The sequence below is a fragment of the Hippopotamus amphibius genome, chromosome 3, assembly GCF_030028045.1.
Source record: "Hippopotamus amphibius kiboko isolate mHipAmp2 chromosome 3, mHipAmp2.hap2, whole genome shotgun sequence".
NCBI lineage: Eukaryota > Metazoa > Chordata > Mammalia > Artiodactyla > Hippopotamidae > Hippopotamus > Hippopotamus amphibius.
This window is the reverse complement of record NC_080188.1, coordinates 56,027,888-56,043,372: the sequence shown is the minus strand read 5'-3', so window position 1 is coordinate 56,043,372 and position 15,485 is coordinate 56,027,888. Positions and strand designations below refer to the sequence as shown.

Sequence of the window (15,485 nt, the reverse complement as noted above, 5' to 3'; positions counted from 1 at the left end):
AAGTCAAAGGACGTGAAACATATTTTGGGAGTAGAACTGATAAGACTGCAAATGAATGTGAGAAATGAGGAAAAATGGGACCCTGCCAAATATGGAATGATGGAAATGATGGGCTAGGAATGATGGAAAAGGAACTGGTGTTGGCAGGGGAGTACATGTACAGTCGCATTTTGGACAGTTTAAGGCTGAGATGCATAGTAACCATGAGTCCATATATCAAGGGAAAGGGCTGGGGCAGGGATTCAGAAGAGGTTAGCCCCGGTGGAAGAGCTGAAACTCTAGCTGGGAATTTAAGGAACAGTCAGACTCTGAGAATTAGAGGAAGAGGAAGCCACTCAAGGGACTTAGAACTATGGGTTGATCTAACCGTGGAACAATAAAAAGTGTAGCTGCAGTAGAGATTTCTTGTAGGAATGTACCAAAAGAAAAAATGTTGGAAAAATAAGTAGAAGCCAGATTAAGAGACCTTTTAAATTCAAGCTTATGATTTTTTTTTTTTTTGCCTAATTTTAGGGAGCCATCAAGGGTAACTGATAGAGTTATGGAGTGGGAGGTGTTGTGTGAGTGAAGGGTATCATTAAAACAACGATGACTAGCTGTGTATAATTTGGGGAGCCGGGAAAGCCTTAGGCTGATGTGGAGATCTCTCAGGACAGCATTTCAATAATTGTGGTGTGAATGGATAAATGTGTGGGCTAAGATGGTGGGCACAGAAACAGAAAGGAAGAGAAGGGTAAAGTAACATAAAAAAAATGTGGTGCCTGAGACACATCGGGGTGGGGGAGGGGAAACAGAGGAAATAATTTGGTGAATACCATTCATGCTGTTTTCCTTCCTTAACTAACCAGTGCACACTGACAATGTGCCTAAGCTGTGCACACTGCATGTGCCTTGCTTCAGGCTTAGCTTCCTCTGGAACGGCTGGCGTGGATCTACAAAGCAATAGTGGGAGACATCAGGACAAAACTGGGGATTGCTGGGCCAGAGAAGCGCCAGCACAGAAAGCAGGGGTGAAGGATAATATTAATATCTGCAAAACCTATACTCTGAGCAAAGAAACATGCACGTGTTACACAGCCCCCACAGTATAGCATTTAATCTTTTCCTGTCCTACTTCATATAAGGCCTTTTATGGGAAGGGGATGGTCACCAAAATGTAAATTTTGCAAAAGTACACCAAATAAACAATGGGAAACATATTGTCTCCAGCAAGAGCGAGCTGAATGATAAGACAGGTTAACAGTCGGTTTTATGTTTAATTTTGACATTCTTATTTTTCTTATGTTGTTAAAACAGTATTTGGCCTTAGGCAATTCTTTTCCTTTTTGAGCCTTGGGTTTACCATCTATAAAAGGAAATCACCTAGTCTAGTGAAGTGGGAGAGAGTTGTGTTTAAGTGCGTGTGTGTGCGTGTAGAATAATGTGTATTCTTAGAAAGAACCGAGAAAATAGAGAGGAATAAAACAGATATTAAATACTGACAAATGGGTCTGAGCAAAACAATATTAAACATAATGCATTCCTCTCAAAGCATTTCATTTAAACTAGCAAGGAAAGATTTAATAATATTAATAAGCAACCTGCTCACAGAATATGATGAGTAGGAAGAGTGACTCTCATGATTCATTTTAATACCAAATGAAAAGGTAAGATGGATGCCAGCAATTGCCTTCTGTAATGCCAAGCTTCATTCCACTGGTGATTGACAAATCATTTTGTACTGCACCTAGGGTACAATATTAAATCCACTCCTAATCATTCATCACTTTATGGTTGTCCTGTCCTCAGGAACTCCAGTTCTGTTTAATGCCTACTTTCCTATTGTAATTGGTGCTTCATCCAAAGTGAAGTCATCTATTCTAAGCCAGCCTTGGGTTTTGCAGAGACACATGAAAAAAAAGCCTCCAGTCCGTTCAGACTATTATGCTGGTGATTCTACCATAATGAATCCTGAAATAAATGGTTGAAGAGCCATCCCTGGCTAAGGGGGCTGACAAGTTTAATATTAAACCATAACGAAGAGATGTCACAAAAATCTCATATGTACTTAATATCTGGTCTTTGGAGAGACCATCCCTGTAAATCGCAGTTCCTTCTTGGCATCTTCCATGTTTTCTCTGGATCATATGTCAACGTGCCCTCACAGGGCACCATATTTCAACAAGTCACCCTGCTTCCCCCACCTCTCTATACACTTGCTTTTTATATTCTCCATAAATAGCACCTTGTCCTGTAATTCATCTTCCGTGACTCATTCATTCTAAATCTCAGCTTCTTGGCCCTGTTTCTGCCATATTAAAATACTTCCCATGGCTAGCTCATGTTTAAAAAGAAAACCAATTGTTCTGATTCATCTGACATGAGCTTCTGGGTGTTTTTATAATTTACTGTTGACTCTCAGGTCAATACCTCTACGATACCATCATTAAATATTAAAGGCTGCTTAGGGCACTATGCTTATCAGAAAGCTTTGCCCTGTTAATATCAGGGAGAATGATACTCTCCCTTTAGGGAGAATGCTTGAATTTTTTAAAACTGCAAGCTCTAAAACTTGGGTTTGCCACTTTGATATGCTGGTAAAGAGACTAAAAGATAACTAGGGGAGTTCAAATGGTGGGTCGTCGTCCTTGTACCCTCTTCCTGCCTGCTGCAAAAATGGCCTCGTTAGTAGGCCTAGGCCCTTAAACGAAATAGAAAGCTAGAACTCCAGGGGACATACAGTAAGTTGTGAGAATTTGTCAGTAAAAATAGTCAATGCACCAATATATATGACTCCACCTTCTGGAAAGTTCAGATGTATGCAGTGCTGGCCCTCAAACTTCACTTGCTACCACAACCCTAGCTATAAGCGTGGGTCTGTGGAGATGTTAAGACTGAAATCTCACATTAAATATCTGGAGAGAGAAAACCCACATGGAACTATACTTCTTAGCTATAAAGAGAGAATATTTCAGCAGTTAGGCTGCAAAGCTCATCGTGAATTTAAATAATTGACTCTTATTCCTAAAATATCCTGGCACTTATTGAGGACTTTTATTTTTATCTGCCAAGATTATTTATTGTTCTATCACCATTTTCTATCTTTGCTCCATAAGTGAACGTTCTTTAAGTAAATCTCTTTAAGGTTCTGATGTCAAAAGTTTATGAAATAACTCTCAAGGGGTGTCTGAGGGAATGTCCAAGTCCTCTGTAGCTCATGGTTGAGGAAGCAATTGTGTTAGCGCACAAAGACCAAGCTGTTCTCAATTAGGGCATAAAGCACAAGGGCATCGTGTGTGTGTGTGTGTGTGTGTGTGTGTGTGTGTGTGTATGTGAGTGCATGATGAGGTAGGTGTCAGATCTCCACCCGTCACCTTCTTTCCCGATGGCAGGAAGTCAAGCTATGTTTTAAAGACCACAAAGGCCTGCAGTACCATGTGAAAGAAGGAAAGAGCTTTCCTTCAGAGGCTAAGAATTGTACAAATTGCTTGTATGACTTGACTCTTTTTTTTTTTTTTTTGGTGTAAAAGACTCTTCAATATCTGGTATCTAAACATTTGTCTAGATTCATTTATTTTTATTTTACGAGCTGTACCCCTTTCACTCTCTCCAGGTAAAGGAAGTTCTTCTAGGTCCTTTCAGACCCTCAAGGCACTACGCCAACAGCTGTTTCTACACAGTTCTCCCTTCTGGCTGGAATGCCAGCTCTTTTCATTCCTGGTTAATTCCTTCTTTCCCATGACATTGCTTCTTGGAATCACCCTGTCCACAGAGGCAAAACCCACTGGGGAGCCGTAACAGACCAGATATCATTTTATTTTAATGCTTGCATGAATTGCTCTGTGTTACTTTACTGAACTCCTTCTGTATGAACACAGCTCAGCTGCACAAAGCATCTACTCATTTTCAGGCAAATGTTACTGCAGTGAAGGGTGAGAAGAAGCAAAAAGATCTGATTACCACAGGCACCATGTATTGGTATCCTGTTATCGAAAAAGTGAGGAATTTCAAAACGAAGTGGTAGAAAACATCATTATGAATAATAAACTGGCTTAAATAAATAGTAAAGGAGTATCAATTGAGTAAAATACCATATATGCGGGCACTGGTCATCTAATGTGAGCTCAGGGGTCTGAAGACCAACTAACGTACTCCTGTTGCCTTGCTCTTGTTTCATAAATGACTATACTGCTAGAGTTGTCTCCCTGGCTCCCCAAAGCTTCGTGCAGGGCTTTGTACAGCAGGCATTTAATAATATTTTCTGAATGTTACATAAATGAATGTCTAACTGAAGATGGGCATGTTTCTATGTGTCTGTTCTATTTATTCTATATTTCTCACAACTTTTGTGGTAAGGGAGAACTTTTGTGGTAGGCACTGAAGAAAAAGTTAAAAGTAATATTTGCAAAAAAAAAAAAGTAATATTCATTCCACTTAAAGCTCTTAGTTGCAAGCAAAAGGGATTTTAAAAAATGACTAATTTAATCAAAAAGATAATTATTAGAATACGTTATGAGCTCGAAATCAATGGAAGGCTAAGGATTAGGCTTCAGAGCTTCAGAGAGCTAGAAAAGTAACTAAATAAGAATGAAAAGCAGAGATCCAGTGGCACAGTACTCAGCCTACCACAGTAACCAGCTTCTATGGCTTCCTCTGCAATTACTGTTCAAATGTGAACTTTCCAACTATTTCTCTCTATCCTGTGTATCTTACAACTGAAAGAAAGCACCAAATTGGTCAAAATAAATCCACATGACTATTCTCTGTCTCTATTGGACTGAGGCAATAAGGATCGAACGTCTTCCACTTCTTTAAGAAAAGGTGTAAACCTAGAATCTTCCTACCACTAAAACAGCACAGAGATAATTTCTGAATAGGAAATGAAGTTTTAAGAGGGAGAGTAAATGGATTCTAGGAAATATATATACATATACAATAGCATATGTATGTAATAACTGGTCATGATAATTAATTTGAATTTATAACCCATACTTTTCTTATTCCTAAATAAAGGAACAGTGAGAAATGCAATATATGCAATGCATTCCCATGTTTCCAGAGAGAGAGTATTCTGGTAATCTTACTTGTTACATTATGCATTTCCTTTGTATTCATGACAAGCTTTTTATTTTTTCTTGTAGCTTGTGAAATGAAAATAAATATTTATGAAATCACCTTTGTTCTGCTTTCCTCACAGACTTGAAACATCAAAGAAGCTTGTTCTTGCTAATCGTTTTGCTCATTACCCTGTACTAGTAACTTCCTGAAGAGCAGAAAGTTTGCTTTGCTCACTACTGTATCCTCAGTGTCTAGAACAGAGCCAGGCTCAAATACTCAATAAATACTTGTTGAGTGTTGATTTCTTAAACATGTTCATTCCAGAATGCTAATTAAGACATCACTTATAATACCACAACAAAAAAAGGGAACAGTCTATGTATCCAGCAAAAGGGGAATAATAAATACGTTTTGATGTATCTAAACCTACGAAATGTGCATGGTTTGTTAAATTTTTAAAAAGCTGAGTTGCCAAAAAGTACAATATCATCATATTTTTTGAAATATTATGAGTATACATAAAAGTAGTCATAGAAAAATGTACTAAAACGTTGAGAGCTTATTAAGAGTAGATATGGAAGGGAAGAACAAGAAGGTACTTTAGCTTATTTTACATGATTTCTTAAAAAAATCCTTTGATTATTACAAAAGCATGACACATGCATTGTAAAAATTAAGTACTGATAAGCAAGACTAAAAAAATTAAAACATCAGATCTTTATCTCTGCAAATCTGTCTATATCTATCTACATAAAGGTACTTTCAACCAAAATAAGGTCATTCTGTACACACAGTTTTTCTAGTAAATAATAGCTATATTTTCATTTCATCTGATCTAATGCATTGATATATTTGTAAATTGGAACTCATCAAAATTAAACTTTTGGGGCTTCCCTGGTGGTGCAGTGGTTAAGAATCTGCCTGTCAATGCAGCGGACATGGGTTCGAGCCCTGGTCAAGGAAGATCCCACATGGTGCAGAACAACTAAGCCTGTGTGCCACAACTAGTGAGCCTGCGCTCTAGAGCCTGTGCTCTGCAACAAGAGAAGCCACTGCAATGAGAAGCCCTTGCACCGCAATGAAGAGTAGCCCCTGCTCTCTACAACTAGAGGAAGCCCGTGAGCAGCAACAAAGACCCAATGCAGCTAAAAATAAATAAATAAATAATAAAATAAACCTAAAAAGAAAAATTAAACTTTTATTCTTAGAAAGACATGGTTAAGTGAACAAAAGGGCATGCTCCATATTGAGAGAAAATATTCACCATACATATATCTATCTGATATAAGACTTCTATCCACAATATATAAAGAATTCATGCAACATTAATGAGAAGAAAATAAGCTCCTTAAAATAAATTACCAAAATACGTAAACAGTAAACAAAAGAAGATATATGAAAGGCCAAAAAGTGCATAAACAGATATTCAATGTTATTCATCATCAGAGAAAATCAAATTAAAACCACAGTAAAATTCCACTAAGTACTCACTAGAATAATCATTTTTTTTTAAACTGACACTACCAAGTGGTAGTAAAGATGTGAAGCAACCATAACTTTCATACATACTAGTGAGAATATAAACAAAAAAATGGTGCACATCATTTGGAAAACAGTTGGTCAATTTCTCACATAGTTAAAAATGCACTTAGTAAATTACTCAGCAATTCCACTCCCAGGTTGCACTCAAGAGAAATCTAAACACATGGCCATGAAAGAATTGTGCGTGAACAGCACATCAATTCTAGAGGCCGACTCAAAGCCAGGCTGAACGAATGAGGAATTTCTCAGCATCCCACTTTTCTACACAGAATGTAAACATCATGGAAGTCTCAGATTCTTCATGTAGGCTATTAGACTCTGTCTAATAAAGCCTAGACATGGTGATCCTATATTTGATCACTCTCACTCAAATATAGGATCAGTATGTCTAGGCTTAATTTCACAGAGCCTTTTTTCCTGGGTACCTCAGTCAAGTTTGGTTCCAACATTTCAGATTTAGATTTTCTGTGGTTTAGAGAAGAAAGAGTAGATTTAGAGTCTGAAGGACATAGTTGGTCTTTGGCTCCATGTCTCTCACTTTCCTACAGACACACATGTACAAATAATGTTTGACCATACTGGGCTAGTCATTTGATACAAACTCATAGAGCTACTGTGAATATTACATGAGATGGTGCATAGAATATTGTTTTTCAAAATGGAAAGAGGCCCACTAATGTTAGATATTAGTTGCAGTCCTCAGGAGTGATAACAGTAGGCTTCACACAAAGGAGATGACACCTGGTCACCTGGTACTACTGCTTTAAGAACAATACAAAGTTAACAGAAAGCTAGGACCTTGAAAAGCAAAAGGTCCAGTAAATAGTCCCTTGTAGTAGAGTCTGAAGTCAGGGAGCCTGATTCCTCCAGCTCTGTCTTTCCTTCTCAAGATTGCTTTGGCTATTCGGGATTTACGAATCGTAAAATTTCTTGTTTTACTTCCATGAAGAATGCCATTGGTAATTTGATAGGGATTTCATTGAACCTGTAGATTGCTTTGGGTAGTATAGTCATTTTTACAATGTTGATTCTTCCAGTCCAAGAACATGGTATGTCTTTCCATCTCTTTGTATCGTCTTTGAATTCTTTCATCAATATCTTATAGTTTTCTGCTTACAGGTCTTTTGCCTCCTTAGGTAGGTTTATTCCTAGGTATTTTATTCTTTTTGTTGCAATGGTAAGTGGGAATGTTTCCTTAATTTCTCTTTCTGATTTTCTGTGGTTAGTGTATAGGAATGCAAGAGATTTCTGTGCATTAATTTTGTATCCTGCTACTTTACTAAATTGGTCAATTAGCACTAGTAGTTTTCTGGTAGCATCTTTAGGATTTTCTATGTAAAATATCATGTCATCTGCAAAGAGTGACAATTTTAATTCTTCTTTTCCAATTTGGATTCCTTTTATTTCTTTTTCTTCTCTGATTGCTGTGGCTAAAACTTCCAAAACTATGTTGAATAATAGTGGTGAGAATGGGCACCCTTGTCTTCTTCCTGTTCTTAGAGGGAATACTTTTAGTTTTTCACCATTGAGAATGATGTTGGTTTATTGTATATGGCTTTTATTGTGTTGAGGTCGTTTCCTTCTATGCCCACTTTCTGGAGAGTTTTTATCATAAATGGGTGTTGAATACAGTGATCAAGACAGTATGGTACTGGCACAAAAACAGAAATACAGATCAATGGAACAGGATAGAGAGCCTAGAGATAAACCCACACACATATGGTTACCTTATCTTTGACAAAGGAGGCAAGAATATACAATGGAGAAAAGACAGCCTCTTCAGTAAGTGGTGCCAGCAAAATTGGACAGCTACATGTAAAACAATGAAATTAGAACACTTCCTAACACCATATGCAAAAATAAACTCAAAATGGATTAAAGCTCTAAATGTAAGGCCAAACACTATAAAACTCCTAGAGGAAAACACAGGCAGAACACTATGACATACAACAAAGCAAGATCCTTTTTGACCCACCTCCTAGAATAATGGAAATAAAAACAAAAGTAAACAAATGGGACGTAATGAAACGTAAAAGCTTTTGCACAGCAAAAGAAACCATAAATAAGACAAGAAGACAACCCCCAGAATGGGAGAAAATATTTGCCAATGAAGCAACTGACAAAGAAATAATCTCCAAAATATACAAGCAGCTCATGTAGCTCAATATAAACAAACAAACAAACAACCCAATCCAAAAATAGAAGGAAGACCTAAGTAGACATTTCTCCAAAGAAGACATACAGATGGCCAACAAACACATGAAAAGATGCTCAACATCACTATTCATTAGAGAAATGCAAGTCAAAGCCACAATGAGGTATCACCTCACACTGGTCAGAATGGCCATTGTCAAAAAATCTAGAAACAATAAATGCTGGAGAGGGTGTGGAGAAAAGGGAACCCTCCTGCACTGTTGGTGGGAATGTAAATTGGTACAGCCACTATGGAAAACAATATGCAGGTTCCTTGAAAAACTAAAAGTAGAACTACCATATGACCCAGCAATCCCACTACTGGGCATATACCCTGAGAAAACCGTAATTCAAAAAGACACATGTATCACAATGTTCATTGCAACACTATTTACAATAACCAGGACATGGAAGCAACCTAAATTCCCATCAACAGATGAATGGATACAGAAGATGTGGCACATACATACAATGGAATACTACTCAGCCATAAAAAGGAATGAAATTGAGTTATTTGTAGTGAGGTGGATGGACCTAGAGTCTGTCACACAGAGTGAGGTAAGCCAGAAAGAGAAAAACAAATTATGTATGCTAATGCATATATATGCAATCTAAAAAAGTGGTACTGATGAACCCAGTGACAGGGCAAGAATAAAGATGCAGATGTAGAGAACAGACTTGAGGACATGGTGGGGGAGGGGAAGGGGAAGCTGAGACAAAGTGAGAGAGTAACGCTGACATATACACACTACTAAAAGTAAAATAGCTAGTGGGAAGCTGCTGCATAACACAGGGAGATCAACTTGATGATTGGTGATGGACTAAAGGGGTGGGATAGGGAGGGTGGGAGGGAGGCTCAAGAGGGAGGGGATATGGGGATATATGTATAAACACAGCCAATTCACTTTGCTGTACAGTGGAAATTGCACAACAGTGTAAAGCCATTATATTCAAATAAAGATCTGAAAAACAAAATAGTCCCTTGTTCTTAGGGTAACCCCAGAACTTTAAAGGTATCAAGTGTTGTTTTTCTCTTAGAAATACTGCCTGTTAGGTGCTGGAGCTAATGACAAGCATGGCTGAGTATCTATTCCCTATATTGTGAAGTCATCCCCGAAAATACCATTTCAAGAGGCAGAACTCCAGGGACCAAGTGCATACGGGATGTCTGAGCTCACTCACTGGCTCAACATAAACTCCAGTTCTACTTTAGACACAGTCACTGAACTACGAGGGTTCTGGGCTTTGCAGGCTAAGGGAAAAGAGAGAAATAAAGGAGCAAGAAAGGGATAGTTTTATAGAATTTTTGAACTTTCCACAAGGAGCCTTAAAGACTTAGAGATAATGTTCTATAACACCTTCATTTTATATGTAAAGTGGGAAAGTTGGGACAAGGGAAGTAATCATTTCCCCAAGACAAGGCTGACCGATATGTTACTCTTAGAACTTTCCTCCTCATCATTTTTCTTTCTTTGGTGACATTTACATAGCTAACAACACACCAGAACCAGTATCTAAAAAGACCCTTGAATCTAAATAATGTTTACAAGTCCTCAGTTCATGGGAAATTAATTTTCTGGTTTTTCAATTCTGTAAATTCAAAATGCCATCTGTCAAGTATGTTGAAAATGCTGACCATTGTATATTGCCGCTGAGATTTCAGTTCACGTGGACAGGATTTCTGTGGCGGTCATCATTTCATGTCACTGTCTTCCTGTATATAAATAAAAATTTGGATATTTTGTATTTCATATGAACAAACTGACAAATGGGAAACATTTCATTGGTCAGCCCACGTATTGCTGATTTGGAATATTAGAAATGGACATAGCAGATTAGCCTCACTGCAGAGACAGTGTGGTGAACTAGGAAAAAAGTTACAGAACACAGATGAGACTACCAGCTCTGCCATTTACTAACTATGTAATCATGTATAACATACCTAGATTCACTTATTGTGAGGTGTCTTCATCTGAAAAAAACCCATAATTCTTCTGCAGCATTGGCATACATTAAACTACTAAACCTGTGACTCGAGCGATGGGTGACTGGGTCCTTGGCAGTGTGACCCACCACATACCACCACGTCTTGAACCCTAAGCTCTAATGCTGTGAATAAACAGATCAACACGTACTTAGCCAATAGGGACTCTATGTGTGCCCTAATCTTTGGCCTCGTCTGCTCCCTGAACTGGTTTTCTTGCAGTTCCTCCAAGAGGCCAAGTACACGCCCACTTCTGAACCTGTCCATCTGCAGTTTCCTCTGTTTGGCCAGCTCATTACACAGCAACCTCCCTCATGCTGTGATTCACAATTCGCCTCAGAGAGGTGTGTCCTGATAACCCTACAGAAAACAGTACTCTGCTCCACCCACTCTTTGCTGTTTCTCTTCCTCTGCTATATCTTTCTTTATAGCCCTACTGCCTGGCATGCTTCACATTTATTTTATTAAGCATTATTTATACATATAATACATTGTAATTATATATCTTTTGGTGTCTAAAATGTAAGATTATGGAGGGCAAAGAGTTTGTCAGTTTGATTCACTGCTATATTCCCAGGACTCAGAATAGTAATTATCACATAATACAAACTAACAGATATTTGTTAAATGAATGAAAAAATAAATCAGGCAAATTTTCTAGGGGTTCAAAATAATCAGGTGATACTTTAATCTTTCTTGTTAGAAATTTATTGCTGATCAGGTGAAGAGTAAAATCTATATATTGAAGAATTATATTGTTGTAAAAATTTACTGGTAGAATTTTTTGCATGTACTTCAGAAAATTTTAGTAGAAATATGATATCTAGAAATTCCCAACATAGTTCATAAGTGGATGTGTCCTCAAAATTCCCCCTTTTGTTTCTAGAATCAGCTGGCATCTAAGATCTTTCGAAAGAATGTATGAATTTAGATTTATTTTGGCTGAATTATATTCTAGACTTTGTAAGAATTAAGCTATGAAATGGTCATAAAACTATTGTAAATCTTGCTGTGATATCTTATCCTGAAACATAAATAATGAAATATTTCTAAAGGTGGTCCTTTGACTAAGGGTAGCTTTCTATTTAACTATATTTCAGATATCAAACTGTGCAAAGCTGTTTGCTTATTGCTTTTCATAATTAAAAGGCCAGAAGTCAATTTTTTTGAGACCCATGGCACGGTGATGGAAACAGTATTGGAATCCTGACAAATTATCTTTATCCAAGGTAACAGCGTAGAGTGAAAGCTGGTTAATAATCACATCGTGATGTGTAAGAATGACCCCATTGCCATTAGGTGGTAATTAATTGATTGTTTTATAGTTACTCCAATAGGAAATATAAAAGTGTTGACTTCAAAAAAGCACTTCCCTAATCCTAATGATGGGTACTAGTACTCATCTGTACTGTCTGACTCATTCTACAGCCGAAGCAAAAGGTAAGATATGAAAGTAGTATCTCTCAACAAAAAGCATCATTAATCAAAAATCCTGACCTGTGATGGTGAAATGCTGAGTTCCCTATCCTCTTAACTCTCTGAGAGCAAGGCAGAGAGTGAAGACAATGTGTTGGAAGAACGCAGCTTTGTTTTTTGGCCTTTTAGCAATGTCAGTAACATTTCATAAAAAAGGAAATAATAAGCAGAAATGTAAAAAAGATTCTATTTTTTTACTTTAAAAAGTATAATCACCAACAAATCTTTACATCTTCTTAGTAGCTAAATAAATCTTTCTAATGACTTTGAAATTTTCGCTATTTAGAAAAAATGAGTTCTAGTGTAACCCTCCCCATACCCACAAACAGGAAATGTTGGATTTTTTTTACTTAATTTTTCTTAGCTCTATAAACATAAGTGGGAGTTTCCAATTCACAATTCAGCATTTATCATTTATTGAACTTAGAAGGTTGTGCTGCTGCTTCTCCCTGAATGAGGTGGATGCTGATGAGAAATACTGCTATGTCTCAAGCGCATTTAAGCAAAACTTGTATTGAAAGGAAAGGGAATATGAAAAGTAGAGAAAAATCCTAAGGAGGCAAATGCAAATATTGTATTCAAGTTTCAAAATATGTACACAGATATACAGTAATGCATTACATGAATGTATACATTAATGTTTCTATAGTTTGAGAGGAAGACAGACGAGTTAGAATGGGACTCTGTCACTTATGGGCCATGTGACTTTAGCAAGCTACTTGATCTCTATTGGTCTTAGTTTTTTAAATCTTACTATGCTAAGTTCAATGTATATGTAATCTAATAAAATGGAATGTTTTGGTCTGTCTTTAAGGACGAATATCAGTACATACATCCCCTGCTCCACCCTGCTCAAAAACAACTTGCACAATACTTGCACACACATATTTGCACACTCCTGTGCATGTGTGTACACTCACATACACATCTTATGTCCATTGTAGGAGTGCAAAACAATGTAGAACAATTTTTATCCTGAAAACAACTGAAGTTTACTCTAATTACAATTGCATATTTTAAAAATCTTATAACACTGTAATATCTTCCATGTCATATTCAATATCGCACTATTAATTCTACAAAACAAAGCATGTTAAAAAATTTTTCCTCTGAGTATTAACAAAAATCACATGAGAAATGTTGACTCATAAGAAAGGTTTAGATTTGAATGAACATACTTTCCATAAAATGTCTCTCCATGAATATATACAAATTTATTTGGTGAGAAATTATTTTAAAATGTCAGTATAACATTATGTATAAAGAATCTTCCTTTCTTTTCTTGTTTTTATTATACACCAACCTCTAAATTCAGATTTATCCCATCAGTTGAAATTAATAGTCAAGCAACATTGGTATTCTTTAGTTTAAATCTGATTATCTTATTAGCTAAGAAATTGCACATTATTCAGAGAATGAATAAAAACCACCAACTGCCTTCTGATCTACAATGGATGAGTCAAAAGACTTCAAGTCCAAATTTATGAATGTACTAACATTTTTTCTTATCATGAGTCTCCTTTGGATCTTCTGTTATTTGCATCTTGAGTTTAGATATTAGCTCTGCCGCTTACTAGCCATTTAACTTTTCCTTACCTGTAAATCACAGATAATAATAGAACATAGATCTAGAATGCAGGTTTCCTGACAAATGATGCAGTTTTAATTCTATTAATCTACTTTTATGTTATAAGATGTATAGAGAAAATAAAAGAGCTATCTGACTAATCTAGCATTTTAATGGCAGTATTAACCTAAATAGAAAATCTTACTGTACCATCAATCTAATCCTTTAAAAACTTAAAAGCAGTCATAAAAATTCTAATGGCAACTTGCATATTCGACTCAATAATGACAAATTTATCACTTTGTCCATGAGTTCATTTCTTATGAATACTTATAAGAAAGAAGTCTAGTGTACTTTTAACCCTATGCATTTTAATTTTTTCACACATTTAAACTTTCTTACTTTGGTACATAATATTCATCCCTTCCACAATTTCCCATTTTTACCTTACTAATAAGGAAGAAATATGAAAAATTATAAAGGGAGAGAACAAAAATTGAAGTGAAAGGCACAAGAAGCTTTTGAGTAAATTATGGATGAAGAAAAAAAGTAGAGGTAATTTATAAATCAACACGATTATACAATTTTGAAATATCTTAATGTGACATGTGGTATTTCTTAATGTGAAATTTTTTATTTTATACTGTTAATTCCAGCTGCTCAACAGTGAGTATATTTAGCATTATCAAGAGCAGTCAATGGCCATAGAAATCAAACTTACGGTTACCAAAGGGGACTGAAGTGGGGGAGGGATAAATTAGGAGATTGGGATCAGCAGATACAAACTACTATATATAAAATAGATAAACAACAAGGTCCTGCTGTTTAGCACAGGGAACTATATTCAATAACTTGTAATAAACCATAATGGAAATAACATGAAAAAGAATATGTATGTATAACAATCACTTTGCTGTACACCAGAAACTAACACAACATTGCAAACTAACTGTACTTCAATTAAAACAAAAAACAAAAAACAGTCAATGGCATGGCCTGACTGAATTTGGAGTCAAAATCCCATTTACTATCTGTGGGTTTTTGGCTGGGTTATTTGACCTCCCTAAGTCTGTCTTCCACGTGTGCATCAGCGGTATTGATACCACCCTACCAAAGAGCTGGGAGGACCAAATGAGACAAGTTACACAATGCACTTGGCACAGTCACTCAATCAACATGAGCTCCCTTCCTTTTCCCCTAATGCCAGCTGGCTGGCAGACCACATTAAACAGAAAGGGAAGCTATGTTCTCCTTTTTCCAGACAGCTGGTAATCCAGACATCACAGGCCTTTTACAAACAATGTTGACTTATTTTTGCCACAGCCAATGTGTATATAACGTGCCTTGCCAGTTCTCCTCATGGGTTGAACTCATGACCGTGGAATAATTGACTTGTTTTTCTTTATTGCTCCTCATTTTATGGGACCCGATTGAGGTAAAGTGGCAATTTCATTATGTTTTGTACATTTCAAAGACCAGGAGGACTTCGTTTATTGTCTTGTAATAACAACAACAAAAATGTTTTACATTGGTTGGTCCTGCCATAGCCCTCGGATGTATCTAATGTTAATCCTTCCAATCTGTGGATGCAGCCAGTGAGAAAAACAGGTTAAGTAACTTGCCCAGTGTCACCTGGGTAACAGGGACAGAGTCAGGATTTGAATCGAGACGTCCTGACTCCAGCGT

General features: G+C 36.7%; 1 protein-coding gene across 4 annotated transcripts in view; it reads right to left on the bottom strand.

Moving 5' to 3' along the window:
* Positions 1-15,485, bottom strand: part of ARHGAP24 (Rho GTPase activating protein 24) — a 476,239-nt gene that overhangs the window by 119,679 nt on the left and 341,075 nt on the right. The window lies entirely within an intron of this gene.